Source organism: Narcine bancroftii, chromosome 3, assembly GCF_036971445.1.
Source record: "Narcine bancroftii isolate sNarBan1 chromosome 3, sNarBan1.hap1, whole genome shotgun sequence".
Lineage (NCBI taxonomy): Eukaryota > Metazoa > Chordata > Chondrichthyes > Torpediniformes > Narcinidae > Narcine > Narcine bancroftii.
The window spans coordinates 229312882-229338014 of NC_091471.1; the positions used below are offsets into that span (position 1 = coordinate 229312882).

At 39.5% G+C, this 25133-nt stretch overlaps 1 protein-coding gene and 1 long non-coding RNA gene across 3 annotated transcripts in view; one reads left to right on the plus strand and one right to left on the minus strand.

Annotated features, from left to right (window-relative positions):
- LOC138756402 (probable G-protein coupled receptor 139) overlaps window positions 1–25133 on the plus strand; it is a 122913-nt gene that overhangs the window by 72388 nt on the left and 25392 nt on the right. The window contains exons 2-3 of one of the 2 annotated variants that reach the window (XR_011353051.1): window positions 16724–16837; window positions 16982–17052. The gene's annotated coding sequence lies outside the window, so the exon portion shown is untranslated. Of the gene's footprint in view, window positions 1–16723; window positions 16838–16981; window positions 17053–25133 lie in introns of those variants that run through there. The other variant, XR_011353050.1, reaches the window with a different exon arrangement.
- The window catches only part of LOC138756403 (uncharacterized), a 30873-nt gene continuing 25279 nt past the window's right edge, over window positions 19540–25133 (minus strand). Inside the window, exon 4 of the long non-coding RNA XR_011353052.1 lies at window positions 19540–19756. This is a non-coding gene — a long non-coding RNA (uncharacterized lncRNA). The remainder of the gene's footprint in view (window positions 19757–25133) is intronic.

Consider the following 25133-nt stretch of genomic DNA (forward strand, 5'->3'; position numbering starts at 1 on the left):
ATAGACAAAAATTTAATTTCCCCATGTGATAGGAGAATGAGTAGTGGACATTGTTCAGATACACTTGGTGAAGTATCCTTAATTGTTATCCACATAACAATTATAGTACAGAAACAGACAATATTCAGCCTTAAAGTCCACAGTGATTTACGTGAAACTCCAACTAATTTCACCTTCATACACCTTGCGGATAACCCTCCAACCCCATCATATCTATGTACCCATCTATCCTCTTCTTAAATGTCAGAAATGGCCCTGCTGCATCTACCTCTTCCAGAAAGTCATTCCACTCAGCCACCACTCTTTAAGTGAAGAAGCCCTCTAAACCTTAACTTATTACCCCATGTTACATTCTCCCCTACCCTCAGGGGAAATAGCCTATTAACATCTACTCTATCTATTCCCTTCATAATTTTATATACCCCCATCAAATCCCATCTCAATCTTATGTGATCCAGTAAATGAAGTCCCAGTCTATTAAATCTTTCTCCGTATTCTAGACACTGCAATCCAAGAAGCATTTTAGTAAACCTTCTTTGTACCCTCTTTGCCTTATTGATATCATTCCTATAATTTGGAGACCAGAACTTCACACTCTATTCTAAACTTGGCCTCACCAATGCCTTAAACATTCTCAACATCACCTCCCAGCTCCTATAGTCTATGCTATGATTTATAATGGACAGCATACCAAAATCCTTCTTCACCAACCTATCGACATGGGAATCCACCTTTAAAGAATGCAGAACCATTATTCCAAGATTCCTCTTTTCCTCTGCGTTCCTCAATGCTCTCCCCTTCACTGCATACGTCCTATTTTAGTTCTTCGTCCCAAAATGAAGCACCTCATTAACCTACATCTACCACCTTTCAGCCCATTCTTCAAAGCAGTCCAAATCCTTCTGCTGTCCACGAAAACGCTCCTCACTATCTAGAACCTTCCCCCCGCCCCCTATTTTTGTATAGTCCGCATATTTACTCACCCATTTATCCAAATCATTAATGTAAATGACAAACAACAAAGGACCCAACACCGACACCTGAGGCACACCGATCATCACCAGACTCCATCCTGTCAGACAGTTGTCCTCCATGACTCTCTGGTTCATATCTTCTAGCCACCGTTTCTCCAATCTGACTAACTCTGTATTAATCCCTAGTGACTGAACCTTCTTCAATAAACTTTCATGCGGAACCTTACTTAAAGCCTCACTGAAATCCCAGTAGACCATGTCAACTGCTCTACCTTCATCAAACCTTCTAGTCACTTTTTAAAAAAATTCAACGAGATTTGTCAAACACGATATCCCCATCACAAACCCATGTTGGCTGTTACTGATCAATCCCTGCCTCTCCAGATAGTTATACATATTATCCCTAAGAATACCTTCCATTAGTCTCCCCACAAACGATATCAAACTTACTGGCCAACTTACTGGACCTATCCCTTGAGCCTTTTTTTAAACAGTGGCACTGCATTTGCAACCCATTAATCCTGAGGCACCACAACCTCCTCCTGTGACCATTAAAATATCACTGTCAGAGCTTCCACTATTTCCTTCCTGACCTCCCTTGAGGTTTTCAGAAAAATCTCATCAGGACCAAGAGAATTATCTACTTTTATATACCCCAGAAATTCGAAATACTCCTCTTTACTGATCCCTATATTTTACATAACTAACCCTTTTGCCTCACGTATCCTACACAATTCAATGTCTCTTTCCTTCGTGAATACCGATGAGAAGAATTCATTGAATATCTCCCCATCTCATATGGTTCCTCACACATCCCTCTGCTCCGATTTTCCAGTGGATCTAATCTATGCTTCACTCTCCTTTTTCTATTCACATATTAGTAAAACACCTTCGGATTAATTTCATCTTATTTGCTATAGCCTCCTCGTAGCTTCTTTTTGCTTTTCTAATTTCCCTCTTAAAGTTCTTTCTACAATCATTCAAGCATCTCGTCAAACCTTTGCTTTTATATAGGAGTAGTTCCCATAAATCATTAAACCAATATCTTTGATTTATTTTTCATTTAAATTGTTTTGTCATGGGGATTGATAACAATTATTTATAATAACTTAATTGATTTAAGAATATATTCAGGATGGGCATCAAGAATTAATGGGAACAAGACTGAATATATCAATCCAGATGACGACTGAGATACTCAGCTATTTTAATGGATCTGATTAATAATAATACATTCTGTGCACTACATTGTTTATTACAATTTAATGTAGTACATAGAATACATGTGTCTGAATTAAACTATCTCATTTTCATTCTGATGTTAATCCACTATGTGATAAATGTAACATCTTTAAGACCACTCTGAGCCATAGGTTTTGAGTATGTACCAATCTAAACGAATATTGGGAACAATTCTTCAAAACATTATCAGAGATTCTGAGGAATAAATTGGAACCATGTCCTTTTATTTCTTTGTTTGGTTATTCTCAAGAAGAAAATATTTCCTTGAACATAATTCAGATAAGAATAGTAGCTCTCACTTCATTGAGATTCAGATGAGCCATTTTGATGAAATGGAAAGATCAGACAGCACCAACTCATATGCAATGGGTACAGGATATTAGCTATTGCTTGAATTTGGAGAATATTAGATAACAATATTAAAGAGACCAAGGTTGAAGTTGACAAGATATGGGGCCAATTCATACACTATTATCACAATTTGAATACATGCTCTGGGGTTTTTCTTTCCGATGTCAAGGAAACGAGAATCGATTCTATTTTTCAATATTTTATTTTAGATTTTCAAAGTATCATATACATTTAAACAAACAATCCAATCACTTTCAACACTAACATAACATACAGACTCTGTTTTTTATTCCCCATCACCATCACCTCCCTTCTCCCTTGCCTCAATACAACAGAGAAAAAATTATAAACTTATGCAGAATCAAAAAAAAACATATACCTAGGAAGAAGCAACCAAGGTGACCAAGTAACCAAATTAAACTAATATTTTTTTTTAAATATCAGTGCACGTTGTCTGCGCCATGTCCCACTTCATGAATCCCATTTATTTCTGTGTTGGGACGGAATATTTCAGTACCCAGTACCTATTCCAAAGTGAGGTTTTCATGTCTGCATATCAATATATTTCATATAAGGCTGTAGAATCTAACAGATCCTGACTCTGTACATGATTTTCTTCAGTGGAATGCAACTCTGCATTTTCATATTCCATCATGTAATATCTAGCTGGGAGATGGACTTCCACATGACTGATATGCACTTCCTGTTTATATGTAATTGGGAGTTGGACTTCCACGTGACTGCTATGCACTTCCTGGCTCATATTTAATTGAGAGTTGAACTTCCACGTGACTGCTATACACTTCCTGGCTCCCGTCAAGGCGACCTTCAAAAACTGAATTTGTTATCGGGACAGTTTTAAACCCACATCCATAATGTTTCTGAGAAGGTACAATTACGGATCCTATGGAAACTCCACCTTTGTAATTGTTTTCAGAATTCCCCCACATCCTCCCAGAAGGATTTCACCTTTGAACTCAGCCATCTGAATGGATAAAGATTCCAATCTCCACACCACACCTAAAGCACATTTCCAAGATTTCTGGCCTAGCTTAATATGATTTTTGTGGTGTGCTGAGCAGTTGATACAGGAAATTGTATTGCACCAACCTGTACATGGGATTAATAACAGCTGTCATGCTGACGCAGATCTGACCAGCACCTTTCATGGATTGTTGGGCCCCAGTTCGACACCCACATTTCCCTCAAGCTGTGTAAACCCATCTTCAGTCTCTCACTTTGGAATACGAAATACATCATAGAAATAAACTTCCACACGTTCCCTCTTTGATCTACAAACTCCATGTCACTATACACAGGCAGGGTCATAGATGATCCCAATTTGTCACTCAAAAAGGATCTTGGTTGCAGATAGCAGAATAATGTTCAATTAGACAAATGATATCTATTCCTTAATTTCTCAAATTTCATGAGCTGCCCTCGCTTGATCCATTCTGGCACCAGGTGTCCAGGATTTTATGGTCCAGAGTCATGGGTATTAAGTTGATTTGAATCATAATGCATAATACAATATTGAAAGCCCCAAGAGCATCCCTGCCTATGTATTCAAATTGTGATAATAGTGCATGAATGGGCCCCATATCTTGTCAACTTCAACCTTGGTCTATTTAATGTCGTTACATAATATTCTCCAAATTCAAGCAATAGCTAATATCCTCTACCCATTGCATGTGAGTTGGTGCTGTCCGATCTTTCCATTATATCAAAGTTGCTGATTTTGGGAGATATCGCCATGTTATATCCAATACATTGATATATACTTTGCCATGTCTGAAGTACATGTTTTAGTATGAGGTTATCCAATTTCTTTGAAAATAGTTTAGTGCCCAGTTTATATATAAACTCACCTACTGCATGTAGTCCAATTTGTGTCCGGGGTTGGGGAGAGGCTTCCTAAAAGAGCAAGGTGATAAACCTCGCCTGGGCCACCCAGTAATATATTTTTGGCAATCTGGCAATGTTAAAGCCGAAGATTATAATCGGAAGTCAATTTTTCCATGGATATTCTAGCTATTTTACCGTTCAACAGGAAATTTCTGACACCTCCTTGACCAACTTAAAAAATTCCTGCGACAATGCAATTAGAAACAGCTGAAATAGATATTGTAGCCTTGGCACCACCTTCATTTTAACACAAACACTGCCCACCACAATTTTGGCAGAATTCTCCATCTACCGAAGTCCTTCCCAATCTTCTGGACCTAAGGGAGATAATTAATTTTGTATAAATTGCACAGTTCCTTATCTGTGTTTTTACCCAGATGTTGAATGCTTTCCTGCCGTCATTTCAATTGACTTCCCTGTTGGTTCGACGAAGGCATGATTTCATTCTTGTCTTGATTTATCTTATACCTTGAACCTGCCCATATTTCAGCAGTGTGGTCCTCAGCCTGACCAGCAAAACCACACCCACCTACCCCCTGGAACTCCTGGACCTACTGAATGAAAACGGTGAAGATGTCTGCCCATTTGCACAGTACCTCCTCACCATAGTCGATCACTTCACCAGATGGCCGGAGGCAACACCGATCACTAACACATCTGCCCAATCCTACGCTCTGACACTGATCACGACGTGGGTGCCATGTTTCAGATGACGGGCACCGTAACGTCTGATAAAGGCACAAAATTCAGCTCCAGCCTGTGGTCGGCTATAGCCAGTCTGTGGGGAATGCAGATACACGACAGGACTACATACCATCTGCAATCAAGCAGGTTAGTTGACCGTTTCCACAGTCACCTGACGTCAGCACTCATGGCCCGCCTGAAGGGGCCTAACTGGGTCCTTCTTTGAATCCGCAAGGCTACCAAGGAAAACCTGAACACTTCATCAGCCGAACTAGTCTACCGCGCACCCCTGCTCATTCCTGATGAATTCATACCAGTCCCGCGGGGGAAGGAAGAAGAACCTGCAGCAGTCCTGGACAGGTTAAGTAAGAGGCTCGGAAACCTGTCCCCATTCCAAATTCACAACATGAACGCACCTAGACCTGAGTTCATGATCGTTAGAAGACGGGGGCTCACTGACCACCTCTGCAGTGGCCATATCAGGGTTGTTCAAGGTAATCAAGAATAACGGGTCCACGTACATCTTGGATAATGGGGAAAGAAGAGGTTTTTATGATAGACCGACTCAAGCTGGCCCATGTGGTCGTGACTTAATCAGTGTATGTCCAGCCACCCGGCCCAGGGGCAGACTGCACAAACAGATACTCATTCAGAGCTTGTGCACTGGGGACTGTAATGCCGGTTCTGGATGGAGGTCATGTGCCAACCCATGAAGTAGGTGGTTGAACTGGTGAAAATAGTAGACGAATGCAGCTAAGGTGATCCACTCTCTAAATATCGCCTGGTTTTCTCTCTCCTCTTCATCACGGAGCAAAACCTGCAAGCGAGAAAAATATTTTTTATGAGCATAATGTGCCGACAGAACTTCTGGCGAGAGTGACGGAACAGTAAATGAGTAAAAGTTGATCGAATGAACGCGGATTAATAAAATTTTAAAATACAGCTCCGACTGAGGAAGTCTGTTTGCCCTAGTTCTGTGTTGCACATCGCTACACCGTAATATTAAAATATGAGGTGGTTTATAAAAGGGAATTTCATTTTATTTGAGCATTATGTACAAGACAATGTATAAATTACTCATGTTTCATATTCTGTATTGCATTATATAAATGTTATGTAACTAATATGTAAACAATATATAATATTTTTCTCTACCAAATCAATAAAAATATTTTGAAAATTAAAGATTGAAAACTATGCTGAATATGGCCTTGAGTGATGATAGACAGTGTCGGAATTCTCCATGTTAGAGGGGAATGAGAATACAATTCTCAGACAAACATTGAAGGTCACTGAATGCCTGACCCAAAGAGAGTCCTCTGGAAACAGGAAAATACTGCATTTGAATTATAACCATTGAGAGGGTCACTGGGAACGGCTGAACCACGAAAGGGTTTGTGGAAGCTTTCTGAGCATCATTCACTTCCTGTCCCCTATGCCAAAACATAATGGAGATTTGCTTGCCACCTGACTGAAAAGGGCATTGATCTTGAAGCACTCAACAAGGATTTTATGCGTTTATAAGCAATCTGCCACCCCAGACTGTCTCACCTATTTTGTGAACTGTTTTACATATTTTAACACCCATGAGTCAATTCCATCTAAGGCCTGCGTGTCATATCCATCTAAGGCCTGTGTGTCTTGACCATCTAATGCTCACGTGTCTCATCCATCTCAAGCCAGCGTGTCTCATCCATCTAAGGCTTGTGTGTCGCATTCAACTGAAGTCTGCATGTCACATCAATGAAAATCTGCATGTCAACTCTGGGAATTTCTGAGACTGAACTTTGAACGCATTTCAAAAAATGGGTCGTGAGCGATGGTAGATTGGGTTATTCCACACACACATAAATATATTCATGCATAGTTGGGGGATGCTGAGATAAATTAGTTAAGGCATTATACTATTGTTAATTAATAATTTAAAACGTTATTTTAATTATAACATTGTCTGGGCTCATTTTTATTGTTGCCGGCTGGAACATAACACGTGACGATAAACATGTACCTGAAAACAAATTGCAATTTAACAATACCAAGATCTGTTTTGATTTGTTGCCTCAATAACCATAAAAGCCCGGTCCCTCCTGATGTTTGAGTGAGTGATATTTAAATATTCCACCCTCTGCAAACTTTATTGATGAACTCGCTGGTGTTTTACCAGGTTGTTAGACTGTGTCAATTCCTTCCGTCATTCTAAACAGTTCAATGCTCTCTCACTGTGTGGACCCTCTGGTGGGCCAGTAGGTCGGAGGAGCGGGTAAAACTCCCTCCCACACTAGCGGCAGACAAATGTCCTCTCCCTGTTGTCAATGCACTTGTGAGTCAGCAGGTTGGTGGACTGTGTGAAACCTTTCCTGCACTCAGGGAAAACAACTGGTGTGCACCCGCCGGTGTTTCAGCAGATGTAGAGACTGAGTGTACCCTTTCCCGTACTCGGAGTAGGTGAACGGCCTCTCCCTGGTGTGGACCCGCTGGTGGGTCGCAGGTCGGAGGACGCAGTAAAGCCATTGCCGCACACAGAGTAGGTGAAATGCCTCTCCTTGGTGTTCAACCGCTGGTGTTACAGCAGCTGTGAGACCTAGATGAAGCCGTTCCTGTACTCGGGGTAGGGGAATGGCCTCTCCCCGGTTTGGACCCGCTGGTGGGTCAACAGGTGGGAGGACCATGCAAACCCATTTGTGCACTCAAGGCACACAAACGGTCTCTCCCCAGTGTGGATCTGCTTGTGGGTCAGAATGTTGGAGGACTGGGTGAACCCCTTTCCATAAGGTCTTTTACAATTCTGCCTACCGTCGGAGCACTGAACAGTGTTCATCGCTGTGGAGATTAGAAGGTGTGACAAGGGGATAAATCAATGCAGACCAGTGCTCAGTCTGATGGAGAATCCCAGAGAGCCGGTCATTGCGTTAAATTAACACCGAGGCTGGGACTGGATGTGGGGAGAAGTTCTAGCCAGGCGTTAAGCTCCGGAACCACCAGAGCCCTCTGCTACAGGACCCGGTGCTGCGCTCTGCTTCCGGCATCGAATCAGCTTCTGTCCCTGAGAAGCATCTTACCTGAGATGAATTGCCAACTCCCCAGGTGCTCGGAATGGTGGCTACAGAGTCCTTTGTCGAGTGTGGTATATTATCGGACACTTCGTGGGCGGCCAGCAAACCCCACCTTGGAAATTCAGGTAGGAAGAGTAATGTCGGGCAATAGGAGCTGGGGTTGCTTCGGACACACAGGAAACCTCTCGTAATGCTGCGAAGTTCATGATCATGTTGTCTGTTGTTGACTGTAACATAATAAGATCATAAGCGGGTTAGTCCATTCGGCCCATCGAACTCATCCGCAATTCCATCATGGCTGATTTAGTATAATTTTAAACCAGTCTTCTGCCATCTCCCTCACCCACAAGCCTTGATACCCTTCCTACCACTGATTTAAATATCCCCAATGAATTGGCCTCCATAGCCGCCTGCAGCAAGGAATTCCATAAATTCACTGCCATCTGAGTAAAGGAGTTTCTCCTCTATTTTCTAAAGAGACGTTTTGTATTCCGAGACTGTGCCCTCCGATCACAGATTCTCCAACCAGAGAAAAAATTCTTTCCACATCGACTAAATCCGGAAATTGTTTTCATTGGTTTCAATGAGACTCCATCCTCATTCGTCTAAACCGCAGAGAGTACACCCCAGAGCCTTAGATTGATCCTTGTATGAAAATCCATCACTCCAGGGATCATCCTTGCCAACCTCCTCTGGTCCGTCTCCAATGCCAACACACCCTTCCTTTGATCTTGAGCCTGAATTTTTTCTCTCACTAAAGCTTCATAAAGCCTTATGGCATCTTTGTTTTTACTTAGACATACAGCAAGGTAAAGGACCTTTTTGAACCATATATCTGTGCTGCCCAATTGCATCCAATTAATCTACAACACCTGTACGTTTTGAATAATGGAGAAAACCAGAGCATCCTGAAGAATCCCACGTAGACACAGGGAGAACATACATAATCCTTACAGACAGCGCCAGATTTAAACCCCATTCCCAATTGTTGGCGCTGTAACAGCATTTGCTAGCTGCTATGCCAGTGGTTCTAAACCTTTTTCTTTGCACTCACATGCCACCTTAAATAATCCTTTTATCATCAATGCTCTGTGATTAATAAAGGATAGCTTTAGGTGGTATATGAGAGGGAAAGTAAGGTTGAGAAGGAATGGTCCAGACCAAATTGTTACTGAAATATTTTGCTTGAGAAAAATTGTCATTGACCCATTTTGTTATGAATCTTTCATCAGTATTTCGGCAAAAGTTCCTATAATATCCTATCATTCTTAACAACCTTCTCACTGCCTTATTGCCATTCAGAATTTGTATGCACTTTAGCTTGAATAGGTGCAACTTTGTCATGAGCAACTACATTTCCTAATTATGTCACCGTAGCATGTCAAAATTCACTTTTAGCTAAATTGACAGTAAATTTTGTTTTTGATAATCTTGCAAACAATTTGTCCAATTCCATCAGATGTTCTTCCCAAGGGTCACTTTTTGTGACCAAGTCGTTAATCGAGTCACCAATAAAAGCATCTGCATGTTTTAAACCTGGGATTATCAAATTTATCATTCTTTGGAATCTTGTAGGAGCATTTTATATGCCACAAAGTAGAACATTATATTTGTATAATCGAGATGGTGTCACAAATGCAGAAATAACCCTTCCTTTCTACCTTAGTGGCACACACCAGTAACCCTTCAACAAATTCAACTTAGTAAGAAATTTAGCTTTCCCAATTTCATCAATAGTTATCTATACTCCGAATAGGATTAGCATCCGTTTTAGTTACTGAATTAACCTTCCTGTAATCTGAAAAGAACCTAACACTTCAATCTGCTTTCGGTACCAGAACACAAGGAGAATTTCAATTTGAGTTATAAGGTCTAATAATATCATTTTTCAACATATATTCCACCTCCTGATCCATTATTTTACTTTTCCAAATATTTATTCTATAGGGATGTTTTTATGGGACTTCCCTCTCCTACATCCATATCATGACAAATCATTGATGTCCTTTCTGGCACATCAGTGAATAAATTTGCATATTTCAATATCAACTGCTTCAGTTCTTGTGATTTAAGATGGCATAACCATTCCTTCAGATTTTCCAAAATTGTCGAATTAAACAGGTTCAAGGAAACCATGGTTTCTTTAAGATTACCCTCACAAGATTCGGTTTCTATAATCCTATGATGCATAACTTCCTCAACCCAGTCAACAATTAACACCTCTTATAGAGACAGTTCTCACTATCATAATAAGGATTCAACATATTAATATGACAAACCTGAGTTTTATTCCTATGATCTGGAGTGTTTAATTGGATACTTAATATCATTCAGTATTGATTCACTGCGCATGGCCCAGAAAATTTTGCTCTAAGCAGATTGTCATCTGTTGGGGACCAGATTAACACTTATTTCTTGTCTTAAAAATTCCTGACTTGAGCTTTCCTGACAAATAATCACTTCATTTTACCCTGAGCCATTGTTAATTTCTCTAGAACTAAAGTCCACATTTTTGTTACTGATCTTTAAATTTTTAAACATAGTCCAGCAAGTCCAACTGTATATCGTCATTAACCCATTGTTCTTTCAACAACATTAAAGGTCCTCAAACCTAATGTCCAACCACAATTTCAAAGGGCTGAAACCTAATGAATCCAGAAGACTTTCTTGCTCTAAATAACAGTAAATGAATACCTTCATCGCAATCTTTCCCATTCTCCAGACAATAAATCTTTATCATATTTTTAAGAGTGAAATGAAATATTTCTAAAGCTCCCTGAGTTATGCAGATGAAGTGATCTGTTTAATTCCCATCTTAAATAACACAGAAATAAAATCACTTCCTGTTCGCTCTGGATCACTTTAGGGAACCGAAAACCTGTGCTTTAATATTCCTCATTTGTATAGCTTCTGGAAATCTATGTACACATAATTGATAATAAGTACTGATTCACAGTTTTTGCTGTAGGTGGTGGCCAATACAATCCACAATAGCCTTATTGAAAGGTTCCCCAACAATAGGAATTGGTGGCAAAGGAGCCACCAAAAGACCATGGTTAGGTTTCCCCACAACCTGACAAAGGTTAAATGTCTGGCACAGCTATTTACCACATCTTTCTAGGAAACAGGCCAGAAAATTGCTTTATAATTTTACTCATGGCTTTCTTTATGGCACGGTGACCACCCAAAGATGTTCTATTGGCCAAATGTAAAGTTTCATTCTGGTAAATTCTAGGAATGACCACCTGATGAATCACCACCCACTCTTCCTTTGAAGAAACATCACAAGGTCTCCATTTCCTCATTTGCAATTCAAGATTTCAGTAATATTCACAGGGCATTTCCTTAATCTAATCCAAATTCAGTGTTTTCACCCTCTAGTCTGCAATATCAGGATCTGTCTTTTGCTGCTCAATTAACTCTTTCCTTGACAAAGACAATTCCTGTCTCTCAAATTTAACCTCTTCCTTTTGGACTCTGCTCTCATTTTCTTAACTAAAGACCTTGTTACAGCACATGAAGGATATATCTCACAATCTTCTTCAACTACACCCTGACTAGTCTTATTCGTTAATCTCAAAACTAACCCAATTTAACCTCCATCAAATCATTCCCTAATAAGAATGAGACTCCTTACCTGAGTAACTTTGAAGTAACTCCTACTACAACTGGTCCTTTAACTAATTCTGTATTCAAAACTATCTTTTGCGGAGATATGGCCTCTACATCATCCTTGCCAGGTATAGAACATCAGTTCTCATTAGATTCAACTGTCTGAATACACATTTCTGGTAATATCTCCTTTCCTCATCTCCTTTTCAACACTAAACAGTTTGCAAGAACATTACCAGGTTTCTTACAAAAATGACATACAAATCCATAAGTTCTTTCCTTCCCCATCTTACCTCAATCTTTTTCTTAATATTCTCCTGAGACTTAATTTCAGGCTTATTAATCTGCTCCACACTAACCCTCTGCAAAGTTTTATTTTACTGAAATTTGTATTTTGTGAATCAGGGTATATTCATCTGGTAACCTAGCCGTTTGTTGTCATGTCCGTACGTCGTTCTCATCCAGGTAAAATTTGATCTCATTTGGAACACACCTTTTAAATTCCTCATTTAACATCAATTCTCTTATGCTGCTGGAATCATTATTTATTCCTTTTGAGGTGCACCAATGGTCAAAACATAAAGATTTTCCTAGAGCAAAATCCATATAATTGTGGTTACATGTTTTCACCAAACTCATAAGATTTTGTCTATATGCTTCTGGAACCAACTCATAACCTATCAATATTGCTTGTTCAACAGTTTCAGAATTTTCCTCTTGCTCTGTAGTCAAACTAGAGTATACAATTTGTGCTTTTCCCTTCAATGCACTTTGGAGCATAAGAGGCTATTTTCCTTTTGGACATCTTGAGCTTTATTGAAGTTTCTTGTTCTCACGTTATTGCACCCTTTGTTAACATTCAATATCTGCTTACAGTTCGTTGATTACATTTTTAAACCATGTACTCTTTATTCTTTGCTCTACCAATGAGTGGTAATTCTGCCGCCCCCATAGGGAACAGAGAGCTCAGGTTTGTATGTGATGTTATGTATGCATTCTGAAAATAAATCTGAAATCTGAAAAATCTGAAGGCCTTACCCTTATAATGTATTGATCAACTGCTCAATATTGGCCTCCACATCTTGATAAGAGTCTTCCAAATTCATATCAGCGAACTCTACATTTCCGCAAGACAACCATAAATATAGTCACTGCTCCAGAAGGTTTCCCACAGATGACTGAATCACCTACCTCGCTCGTCCTTTTAGGAATATGGAGAACAAGTGGACAGGGTGATGAAGGAATACGCATGGTTTTCTGACCTTGCTTAGGAGAAATTGTTTAGCCGAATATAGGAATGTGGTATTGTACACCCGTGACGTGGATTTTACACTATGAAGTGTCAGCGAACTAACAGTGAACATATCAGCAGAGAGATTAGATTTGTCATCCTCAGGGTATGGACCTAACAACATCCCTCTCAACTGCACTGATTTGGAAAATACACCATAATCAGATAAACATAAATAAACTGGTTATTTAGAGCAGCACATCTGGAGACAGAAAACACAGCAATACGCCGTACGACGCTGATACAATGATGACATTTAGGCACACCTTTTAGGATCCAGCCTCTCCTCCTGAAAGAACTTTATTCATACATAAGCACACTTTCACCACTGTTTGCTTTTCAGATCCCGGTCGAGAAATGATATTTCTTGTGGCTTTTCCGACTTCCTACATTTACGAGCCCAGGGGACCCCAAAACCCAGCAGCAATAGACATTCACCAGAACAAATGGTTACTTAAACAAAAGTTGCTTTTAATCATCTTTAAACATGAAAACAGGATCAAACTTTAACTTATCTCTATTAACTAACTTAACCCACTTCTAATTCTAAGTGCATGTGTTTGGAAAGACACATACAGAAAAATTCAGAAAAATTATATGATTCACAGTCCAATCTCACTTATCATTCCTCCAAGTTTACTGGTTGCAGACAATTCTTATAGTGTGCATAGTATTTAACATTTATGAAGTTCACCAGGCATTGGTGCTTGACAGTTAAATGGTTACCGCTCAGGAAGGTTCTTGTTGATTTTCATGGAGGGATTTTTTGTTTGCTTGACACCCACAAGTGGTTCCTTATAACCAGCCACTTCAGTGATTTTCTGAAGAAACGTGCCCCATCAGGGGTTTTCCAGATGATAATCTCATTCTTACAGATCACAACAGATTTCCTCTTTGTTTCCCTTATTTCAAGTGAAGCATTAGGCAACAAGTCCTCTCCTCTTGTATGAACTACAAGGGATATGACCAGGCGAAACTATGCACTCACAATGCATCTTCCAAATGGCGTTTTTCCACAAGTTTTCCAGCTTGTCCTGTTCCAGTCCCAACTGCTGCTGCTGACTGTAGGACAGCAGAACTTAATTCTCTCTCTCTCTCTCTCTCTCTCTCTCTCTCTCTCTTCCTCCCCCCCCCCCCCTCTCTCTCTCTCTCTCGCTCTCCTGGCAAAACAACATGACCATCTTACAACAGCAGGTTCCACTCCAGACAACCCGCAACTCCGATGGATTCTTTCATTTGTCACAATTTTAAACCACAATCTATTAGTGAAGTCCCTTTAGCACTCGCCAAATCTTTGCAAAGGCTCTTGGAGCTGGCCTATCCAGCATGAGCAGAGCTCTGGTATTTTAAATAAGATCTGTTTTAAAGTGTATTTATGTGACCTACACTAAAAATCCAACCCCAATATATCTCCCCAAATCTTATGTATACTCTGTCACACTACTCCTTACCCTAATTTTAAATTCTTGAGTTTTGACACCTACCTTGACAGATTTAACTTGAGGAGGTTTATGGTAGAAGTGCAGCACAAATATTTTACATAGAGTGTTGAGTGCATGGATTGGGCTTCAGCATGCAATGGTTGCAGTAGAAATAATAACAGCTTTGTATAGGCTTCAAGACACACCTGCGTATGAAAGGCATGATGGGATATCTGTAAAACACAATGCAGGAGAAACTCAGCAGTTTAAACAATGCACGTTATATTATATAGCAAAGATAAAAACACATGACTGACCTTTCAGGAGATAGACATTCGTAAAGTATGCAAAGTATCAGCACACATTTGACTGAAAAGGTTAATAGCGAGGCGTGGGGGGGGGGGAAAGGAGCATGATAGAAAAGGCAGGTAACAGGTTGAAAAGGAAAGGAGGGCACAGCAAAAATCAAGGGGAGGAAATGTGTCTATTGAATAGATAGAAAATTGGGTGGAGAGCTGAGGGAAAGATGGCAGGAGAAAGGAATGGAGGGGGATTGAAGAGCAAGTTCGCAGAAACTGGAAAAGGCAATGTGAAATTTATGCAGCAGGAATCCTCCCAGACGAAAATCAGTTGTTGTTGCTAAGATTTATGGGTGGTACTTGTGGATAAGATTTATGGGTGGTACTTGTGGATAGTGCATGAGGCCATGGGAAAGACATATGAGTATGGGATTAGGACACAGAAGTGAAATGGTTCGTCACTCGCACGTCCTGGTACTGATGCACTCTCACAAGTTAAGGGAGCAGAAGCAGGCCATTCGGCCTATCGAGTTTTTCCATGTCTCTCCACTAAGCTGAATTATGCTCATACCTAGTTCCAATTTCCAGCTTTTTTCCCATATCCCTTGATAACCTTACGAATGAGTTCTACAGGTCCTTGACCCTCTGAATAAATAAGTTCTTCTTCCTCTCTGTTTCAATTGGATAACTTCTAATTTTAAGACTATGAACTCTTGTCCTCGATTCACCCATCAATGGAAACATTTTATCAACATTCACTCTGTCAAAGCCTTACAATATTAGAAATGTCTCTATGAGATTTACCCCCTCCCTCCACCATTCTCATATACTCCAATGAATACAACCCAAGAGCTGGCAAACACTCCCCATACGCCAGCCCCTGCATTCCAAGAATCATCCTAGTAAATCTCCTCTGCACCTTCTCCAAGAACATGAGATCTTTTCTAAGATAGGGGGGCGAAGCACTGTACACAATACTCCAATTTGGGTCTCACCAGTGCCCCATGGATTCTCATTAACACCTCTCTACACTTATACACTATACCATAGCATTCATCTTCTTTACTACCAATCGCACCTGGGCATTAAGTAGATTTGCCTCGCACGGATACCATCTTACAAAACAATCCATTCTTGCCAGCATGCGGTACCTGTCTAGTGGCTGTTCAGCGGTGTCAGCACTATTTTGGGGTCGCTAGTCCTGATGCTGCCATGCCGTTCATCTGCCAGTTCATTGCTGGGGCCAGTGCCACTCTGTGGTCTGCCAGCTTTTGGTTGTGCTCATCAAAGTGAGCACCAGCCAGATTGCTACCATGACGGGCCTCCACAATATTTTAAATTTTATTTGATAGTTTGAGTCAGTTTTATCATTACTATCCAGTTGTTTCCTTTATTCTTTTCTTCTTTTACCCCTTCATTTCTCTTGGGTTGTTGGGGAAGTGGAAGGGTGGAAGTGTGAAAAATTTTAAAATCACTGTTTTTTTTAATTATACTTGAATAGGAAATGTATGTTAATGTTTTATTCATATGCAAAGTAAATAATATTTTCAAGACATTTACACTTAACACAGCATTTTTGAATTAAAATTGAATTCATCATTATCAGAACTATGTTTCAGATATGGCCAGGAAGTTGGTTCATTTTGCATTCTAGTTGTAAGTGCCTCAGAGTTAGCACATTTGGTTAGAGGTAGGATATATTTTGGAGAAGATTTTACGGCTTAAAGGCCCACATAACCCGATATTACATTTGTTGGGTAATATTAAAGTAGTTAGACCTAAATTAAGGTTAACTAGGTAACAAATGGGATGGAGGAAGGGGCAAGGGAAGGGAAGGGATGGGAATATTCTCGTTCTGCTTCAGTGTCCTCTAACTATGATCAATTTACAGGACGAAATATAACAGCCAAAAGAGGACACAGTGACGATGCGATTTTCACGATCTGATCAACAGAGCAAATCAGTGCACAAAGTCTCAAAGGAGCAACACCAATTTGAATGGCCGGTATGTATGTGTTTTACACAACTTTAACTGGCTTTTGGGATCGCAAATGTTTCACTTCTGAGACTTTCCATGTATGACGCAAAACGACTCACAGTATGTGACAGCTGGGATTTAATTTGAATGAAGCCATTGTTATTTTTACAGTTTTTAACGACTGTTTTGATACGATTTGGCAATTACAAAACAGCAGAGTGTAAGGAAACGGAAATCACGAAGCTTTTCTTCAGAGTCTGCTTCAGAGAAATCGTCGGGATCTCGAAGACAGATTCATTCTCATAAAGCATGCTTGACACATTTTTGATCGTCAGAAAAGTATACTATATCTTAATCGCTATTATTGGGATACCTGGTAAGAACAATGTCGATGTAATATTTTCAATTCTTCACGTGAAAATATTGGATTTGTTTAGTCGTAGGAGATGTTGCAATCGAAAAGTGACAAGATATCGTCTTGCAAATTCATGTCATGCACACATTAGTTCATCGTGACTATGTTGCTGCCTGGTGAAATTACAATCAGTCGGAATGCTTTGGTCTGGTGGTAGTGGACCTATGGAATTTCTGCCCAACTGTATATATTTTATATATTTAAGTCACATTAAACCACATTGACATTATTGATGAATGTTCCATTGAATATGAACAAAATAAATGTTCCACATATTGCGATAAGATTTACAGCAATCCCGTGAGGGTAAGTGTAACTCCGTTAGTTACAAGTGCGTTTGGGGAATTTTTTCCTTATTTCATCTTCTGAATCACAGGGATTAAAAAGATTCAAGTTACGGATTAAGGGAGTGTTGTGTAGCTAAATTTTGTCTTCACTCAATTCACTCAGTGGACTTGAAACTCGGTGGGGGTGGCGTGTGAAGGTGTGAATTTAAAAGTGGAACCTTGTTACTGCGGCGTTTATTAATTTGTAGACGTGGGGAACTACGACAAATTTCATCTCCGCAAATGAATGTATAACCAATATAGTTAGAATGATTTATAATGTTCATTTAAAGCATGAGGAACAAACATTTAATTGCGAATGGAGGTTTAACTCATTAATTTAGAACACAAAATTGTTAAAACATTCAGCTGGTCCTCCAGCACTGAGGGCAAGAGAACCAGTTATTATATCTGTCCTGAACCGTGTCCTTGGATCAAAGATGAAGGACTGATGACGCTAACCATGCATTGCAAACATTGCGCTTCACGTTCCTTAACAATTCGTTATTTAGATTCTGTCACAGTGGCTGATTTTAAGTGGGTAATTGGATTTCAAACACTTAAGTTGTTCTCAGTGGGTCTTCAGTCCTGATTACTAAAAGACGCGATCTGACTTAATAGGGGTCTACAAGATTTTGGGAGGCGTAGATAAGGTAAAATGTCATCACATTTTCTCCAAGGCAGGAGCAGCCAACATCAGACGACATCTGTACAAAGTGATGGGAGAAAGGTATGGAGAGACATCAGATGTCAAATATTTTAATCATAGAATTGTGGGTGTCTGTAATGTGTTGCCCAGAGTGATGGTCGAGACGGGACCAATCGGTGAATTTAAAAGAATATTAGATATATGGTGATAAAAAATATTGGTTTACAGGGTGTAATAATATTCTATGTTCTGTTATTTCAGCCCTCTATGTTGTGCGACCTACATACCCCCACCACAAATATTAAACCCTTCCTAACTCGTAACCCTCTGTTTTTCTTTCATCCATACCCAGCTTTAAAAGTATCTTAAATGCCCCTAATCTTTCTCCCTCCAGAACCACCCTCCAGCATTTCAGGAACTCACAACTCACTGTTAGAAGTACTGAGCCCTAATATCTCCGCTAAACATTCCTTCCTTCACTTTGTTCAGATGTCCTCTTGTGCCTGGAAAAAGGCCCAGGCTGAAAACTCATTTATTACTCTCTGAATCTTGTAGATTTCTATTAAGGCACCTCATATCCGCGTACACTCCACAGGGAAAATCCAGAGCTCTGCTAAACTTGCCTCATCAAGTTTAATTTCCAATCAAGGCAACACCCTGGTAAATATCCTCTGCACCCTCTCCATTGCCACCGCACACATCCAATAAGGAGATGCCCAGAAATGAACACAATTTTCTCCTGTAATCTCAACAGATATTTGTACAGTTGCAACATGACCATTCGACTCTTGAAATCAATCCTCCTACTTATTAAGGTCATTTTCCTGTAGGCCTTTTAATTATGCTACCAACCTGCATAGTAATCTTGAGAAACATACAAATAATTCAAAACTCATCGGTTTTTAAAGAGCGCTGTTAGTTGTTGTGTGAATAGTATCTCATCACACTGAGCAAGTTGACACTATTTTAATTTCTACATATTTTGTGCAATACAATGGACTGCGATGTATAGTAAATATATATACATGCTTTGCCTATTTATGATAAACACAATGAAGGAAAGTTTGGAACGTGGGGTGGGATTATATTCAACTAACTTTCAATTACAATTTTTATCCGTTACACTGTGGGATTGTTTTCTTCAGTTAACTAAGTAATGATGGAACTGTAGTCACAGAGATTGAACTCAATTACAGTAAACATAGATTATTTACAGCACCACAGCAAAAAAGATCTCTCTCTCTCTCTCTCTCTCTCTCTCTCTCTCTCTCTCTCTCTCTCTCTCTCTCTCTCTCTCTCTCTCTCTCTCCCCTCTCTCTCTCTCCTTTCATTCAATCAACTTCTGTTTTCATACAACGTTCCTCAAGGAACCGACCTGAATGATACACACTGTGTGACACCAAAACATGTAAGCTGCAATGGTAGATTTATAAAGACAGAAGAGCCACCAAAACTATGGTCGATCTCCTCAACAAAAAGCGTCCCCTGTTGGATACTGTTGGTGCTGTTACGATCTACAAAGGACGTCGTGGTGTTCCAGTCTCTGGTGTCTTCAGCTAAGAATAGAATGGAGAGAGGAGAAGAGTGACAATTAAACCAAAAGGACCCCAAAACCAAACAGCAATAGATGTTCACTGCGACAAATGGTTACTTAAACAAAAGTTGTTTTTAATTTTCTTTAAACATGAACACAGAATCAAACTTTAACTTATCTCTATTAATTTAACTAACCCAAATTATCCCCTTTCTAATTCTATATGCAGGTGTATGATGTGAGTGTAAATTTAAGTTTTTTGGTTCACAGTTCAATCTCACTTCTCATTCTTCCAAGTTCCATGGTTACAGGCAATGCTTATACTGTGCAAAGAATTTAACATATATAAAGTTCACCAGACTTTGGTGCTCGAAAGGTAAACGTTTATTGCTCAGAAAGCTTCTCATAGGGTTTGCAGAAAGAGATATGTTGTTCCAGGATATCCACAACTGATGTACCAAGATTAGTCATCAGGGTTCTCCAGATGATAAGCTCTTTCTTTCAGGTTATCCCAGAGTCCTTTCTGTTCCACTTATTCAAAGAGAAATATCAGATAGATATCACTTCCAGCCATCTGCCAATCTGGAGATTGATGTTTCAATTCCAACAAGCTTCCTGATTTCTTCGCTGTGGCTGTTTTCTCTCTCTCTCTCTCTCTCTCTCTCTCTCTCTCTCTCTCTCTTCATATTCCAACTGTAAAAAGCCCATATCACTCTCTCACTTGCAAAACCCACACCTTCTCCAGCAAACAATAGGAGTTAGTCCTTTGCTCCCATCTGTTTTCTTAGGTAAACAAAACTTCACATTGACCTTTGAGTGAGCCCTTTGCAGTAAGGTATGAAGCCTTGTACAAATGCTCAACACAAATGACCTGGCTCCAGTTGATTCATTTGCTAACATCATTGCAATTAACAGCTAGTACTGAAGTGTGCATAGCATTCTCCATATTTTCTGTAATGTTACTGAATATGAATTCTTTAGTATTTCAAATAAGATCTGTTTTAAAATGTGCCTATAGCATACTCTAATTTTACCAATTATCTCCAAAACATATATATTCCATGACAGTAAATCTTTCCATCTTCTCAAGTGCTCTTCCAACTTTTATAAAAATGGCAAATAATTTAACTTAAACAAATTATCTACGTTTCTATTAATTATTTCCCATAATATTTTATTGCATCATTTTACCATTTAAATTTTGTCAATCTTTTATACTGTGAATAATCCATATCCACCATAGGCATCACCTCATCTTTGTCAACATTGACATTATAACCTGATAATAGTCCATATTGTTTAAATCTCTCTTTCAAGTCATTTAATGTTAATGCTAATCTCCTTAAATATACTATGACATCATCTGCAAATAAACTAATTTTTATAATTTTCATTAGCTACTTCAAAACTTTTAATTTCTTTATAAGTTCTAACCATTTCTGCTAATTGCTTGATTGCTAATGCAAATAAAAAAAGCTGATAATGGGCAACCTTGTATAGAAGACTTTTCTAACACAAAGGGTTTTGATATTTGTTTATTTGTAATCAAGTTTGCTTTTGGCTGATCATACAATGCCTTTATCCAATTTATAAAATTATGTTTAATCCCAAAAGCAATGTGTTTCAAATAAAACGTCCCATTGCAATCTATATTTTTTCTCCTCATCTAATGCTACTACCATCTCTGGGACATTTCTATTTTGTGCTATATGCATCTACATTATTTCATTGGGGAATTTAGAAGATGCAAGACCTAAAATAAGGTTGTCCAAATATTAATTAAATTCTGTTAAGCTCGGTTTCGCAATGGCAGGAAATACATAGCAGTTACTTGAAAATCTGATTCATAACTAGGCTGAGCCCGCTCGAATATATAAAGGCATAATTGTTTTCCCTGTAGAGATTGCGGAGAACCTCCAAAGCAGGTATGGTGTATTTTCAAGAATATGGAATTCAAACCTAAGATACATTGGGGTAAATCATTAATGATTTCCACTGTCTCTTTAACCCACCCACCCCCCACCCCCATGAGGTGAATCCAAGCTTTTCTTTATCGTATACTTTCTCTTTTAATCCTTGTTCTTCTATTCTACTATCTTGTTGTTTCTGGGAGCTTCCTTTTATTTTGTTCTTCTTTCTCTCTATTATTCTTCTATTACCTTTTCCCCCATTTTGTTTAACATGCACATTAAATTTGCATTTGGTAATATTATTACAATTTTTCATTCTTCCTTGTAATTGAATCAAATGTTGACTTTTATTTCACTTTCTTTAATATCGACATGCAGATTGATATGTTTATCATTTTGTTAATATTATGCATATTGATGTTTTTTTTCTTTTTTTATTATTATTCGCTTGTATTGCATGTTGATTGAAAATTATTAAAATACAATTTTTTTAAAAGATGATGAGAGCCAGGTTAGGACTGCACACTGATAAAGGAGGCAACATGTGCCTGGAGGCAGAAGTGGGCGAGGAGGTCCAAAATCAAAACTTTTCTTCAGTGTTTACTTGAGAAAAGGACCTTGGCCAAGGTGAGGTGCGAATCGAAGAATATGGCTGCCTTGGTCATGATGATATTAAAGAAGAAAAAGTGCCAGATCTTCTTAAAACATTTAGATCTATGTTCACGCAGCCAGACGAGATATACCCCAGGATGCCGGGGGAAAGAGAGGGAAGAGGTAACCATGACATTGGCTATGATATTTGCAACCTCTGATGACCACCAACAAAGAAAAACAGGGTTGGATATTGTAAAATATGATCCTCTTGACTTAAAGAAATCAATGTGGAGAATCCTGGTAATTGTAGACCAGCGAGTCTTATATCAGTGGTATACAAGCAATTGGAGAGGATTATTAACGACAGGATTTATGAGTCTATGGTGAAGTACAGTCTTCTCCCGGATAGTTAGTATGATTTTCTGAAGGAAACGTTATGCCACGCGAGCCTAATTGAGTTATTGAGGAAGTAAAAAGGAAGCTATTGATGAATGTAATGCAATAGATGTTATGTATATGGATTTTAGAAAAGCATGTGACAAGATCTCAATGTCAACCTCTTTCGGAAAGTCATGAGATATGAGCTCCATGGAACCTGGGCTCTATGGATTCAGAATTAGCTTGACTCAACAACGAGTAATCGACGGGATGTATTTTCCTTGGAAGACAGAGACAAGTGTAGTTCCAAAGGGATATGTTCAGGATCGGCTATTTTTTGTGATTTTTAGAATAACCTCGACGAAGAAGTGAATGGATGCGTCAAATAGTTTTGCAAATTATATAAATGATGGAGGAGTTGTGGATAGAAATGTGGGTGGTCGAAGATTACAAAAGTATATAGATAGAGTGAGGAGTTATGCAGAAAATTTCAGATGATGTGCAATCTGGAAAAGTGTGAGATGATGTGTTTTTGAAAGACTAAACCTGAAAGCTGAACAAAGGATAAATGGTCGGATACTAGGCAATGTAGAAGAACAAAGGGGCGTCGGCAGTCCAAATCCATACATCTCGCAAGGTTTTCGCAATGGTTGATTGGATAATTATGCAGCCCTATGGAATGCAGAAGTTCATAGGTCCGGGGCTTGAGTTCAGGAGTTCAACGGTCATTTGGCAACTATAAAAGTCTCTGGTTAGACCATATTTGGAATATTTTGTTCAGTTCTCTTACACTCATTATAGGAAGGATGTGGAAGACATTGAGAGGTTGCAGAGGAGATTGACCAGAATGTTGCCAGGATTGTAAAGAATGTCTTCAGTGGCAAGGGTAGCAGAGCTGAGACTTTTATGCACAGACTGAAGATGTATTTGAGGTGATTTAAGGTCCACAATATTCTGAGAGCCACAGAACGAGAACAGGAGCACTATTACAGAAAACAGCAGTGTCATCTGTAATAAAGTGAACGGAGGAAACCTGAGGTAGACATCAGGTTTGTGTTTTATACAATGGGTAATGGACGCCTGGAATGCCTTAACAGGTGAGATGGTGGAGTTTGAATCATTGGTAGAATTTAAGAGACTATTAGACAGGTGCATGGATGAAGAAAAATAGCGCTTAACGAGGAAGGAAGGAAGGGATTACTTTGTTTTGGTAGGACAAAAAATGTTCGGCACAACATCGAGGGACGAAAGACCCGTTCTACACTGCAGTTTTATGTTCTAAAAGGTAGCTCCGTTAAACGCGGAGTATACAGCCACTGAGAAGGAATTATCTCGAATTGATCCCTTGTGCTGTGTAGGATGCGATACGTCGCGATTATAAATCAAAACTCCGTTTCTCCGTCAATCTCCGGACACTGGCGGTGCAGGTAATAATATTACTGACACCTGAACAGAGATTCATATAAACATAAATTCAAATTCAGACTCACGAGCCCGCGCTGCCCAAATAATCGAATTAACCTATAAATCCTTCGTTTTGAAAAATGGGCAGAAAGCAGAGCACCTGGAGGAAACCCACGCAAAAACGGGGAGAAAGTACTAACTCCTTGTACACAGAAACGGATTCAAACCCGAGCATCTGGCGTTTTAATAGTGTTATACTAACTGCCACACCACAGTGCAGCTCCTTACATCTTAATAGAGTGAAACAGTTAAAGGGAAATCTGTATAGCTTGGTTCCAATGGTAAAGAAAAGCAGACGTGTCGTTATTAATTGCTTTTATTTTCCAGTTAATGTGATGGCGCTTGTGACCTTGTCCCGGGGAAAGTGCGGCCTCTCCAATTGTACCACTCTATACCTGGTCGCCATGGCAGTAGCGGATCCTCTGACCATCATCTTCAATGTCGTACTGGCGCGTATCAGTTATTTATATTTCCCTCAGACTTTCATGCATGTCACTCCTGTTTGCAGTGTTATTGTGGTCCTGGCTCGTGCCGCTACAGGATGTTCCCTCTGGTTCACCGTCACCTTCACCTTTGATCGATTTGTGGCCATCTGCTGCCCGAAGCTAAAAGCAAAATACTGCACCGTTAAAACAGCAGGAGTGGTTTTGACAACAGCCGGTGTTCTGCTCTGTTTACAGAAAGTTCCTTTCTACTTCACATTTGAACCGGCGAAAATGATCGGCAATGTTGGCTGGTTCTGTTTGCAGAAACCGAGCTGCTTCACAGATTCATCATGGGTGGCATTTAATTCCCTGAATACCATTATATCGCCGTTACTCCCATTCGTGTTAATTCTGCTGCTTAACGCATTTACAGTCAAATACGTTTTAGTGGCTAGTCGTGTTCGTAAAGGGCTGACGTGTCAGAGCAAAGGAGAGAACCGCAGTGACCTGGAGGTGGAGAAAAGGAGAAGGTCTGCTATCTTGCTCTTCACCATCTCTGGCAACTTTATCCTGATGTGGTTGGTGCATCTTGTCCATTTTCTTTATTACACCATTAAGGGAGGGGACC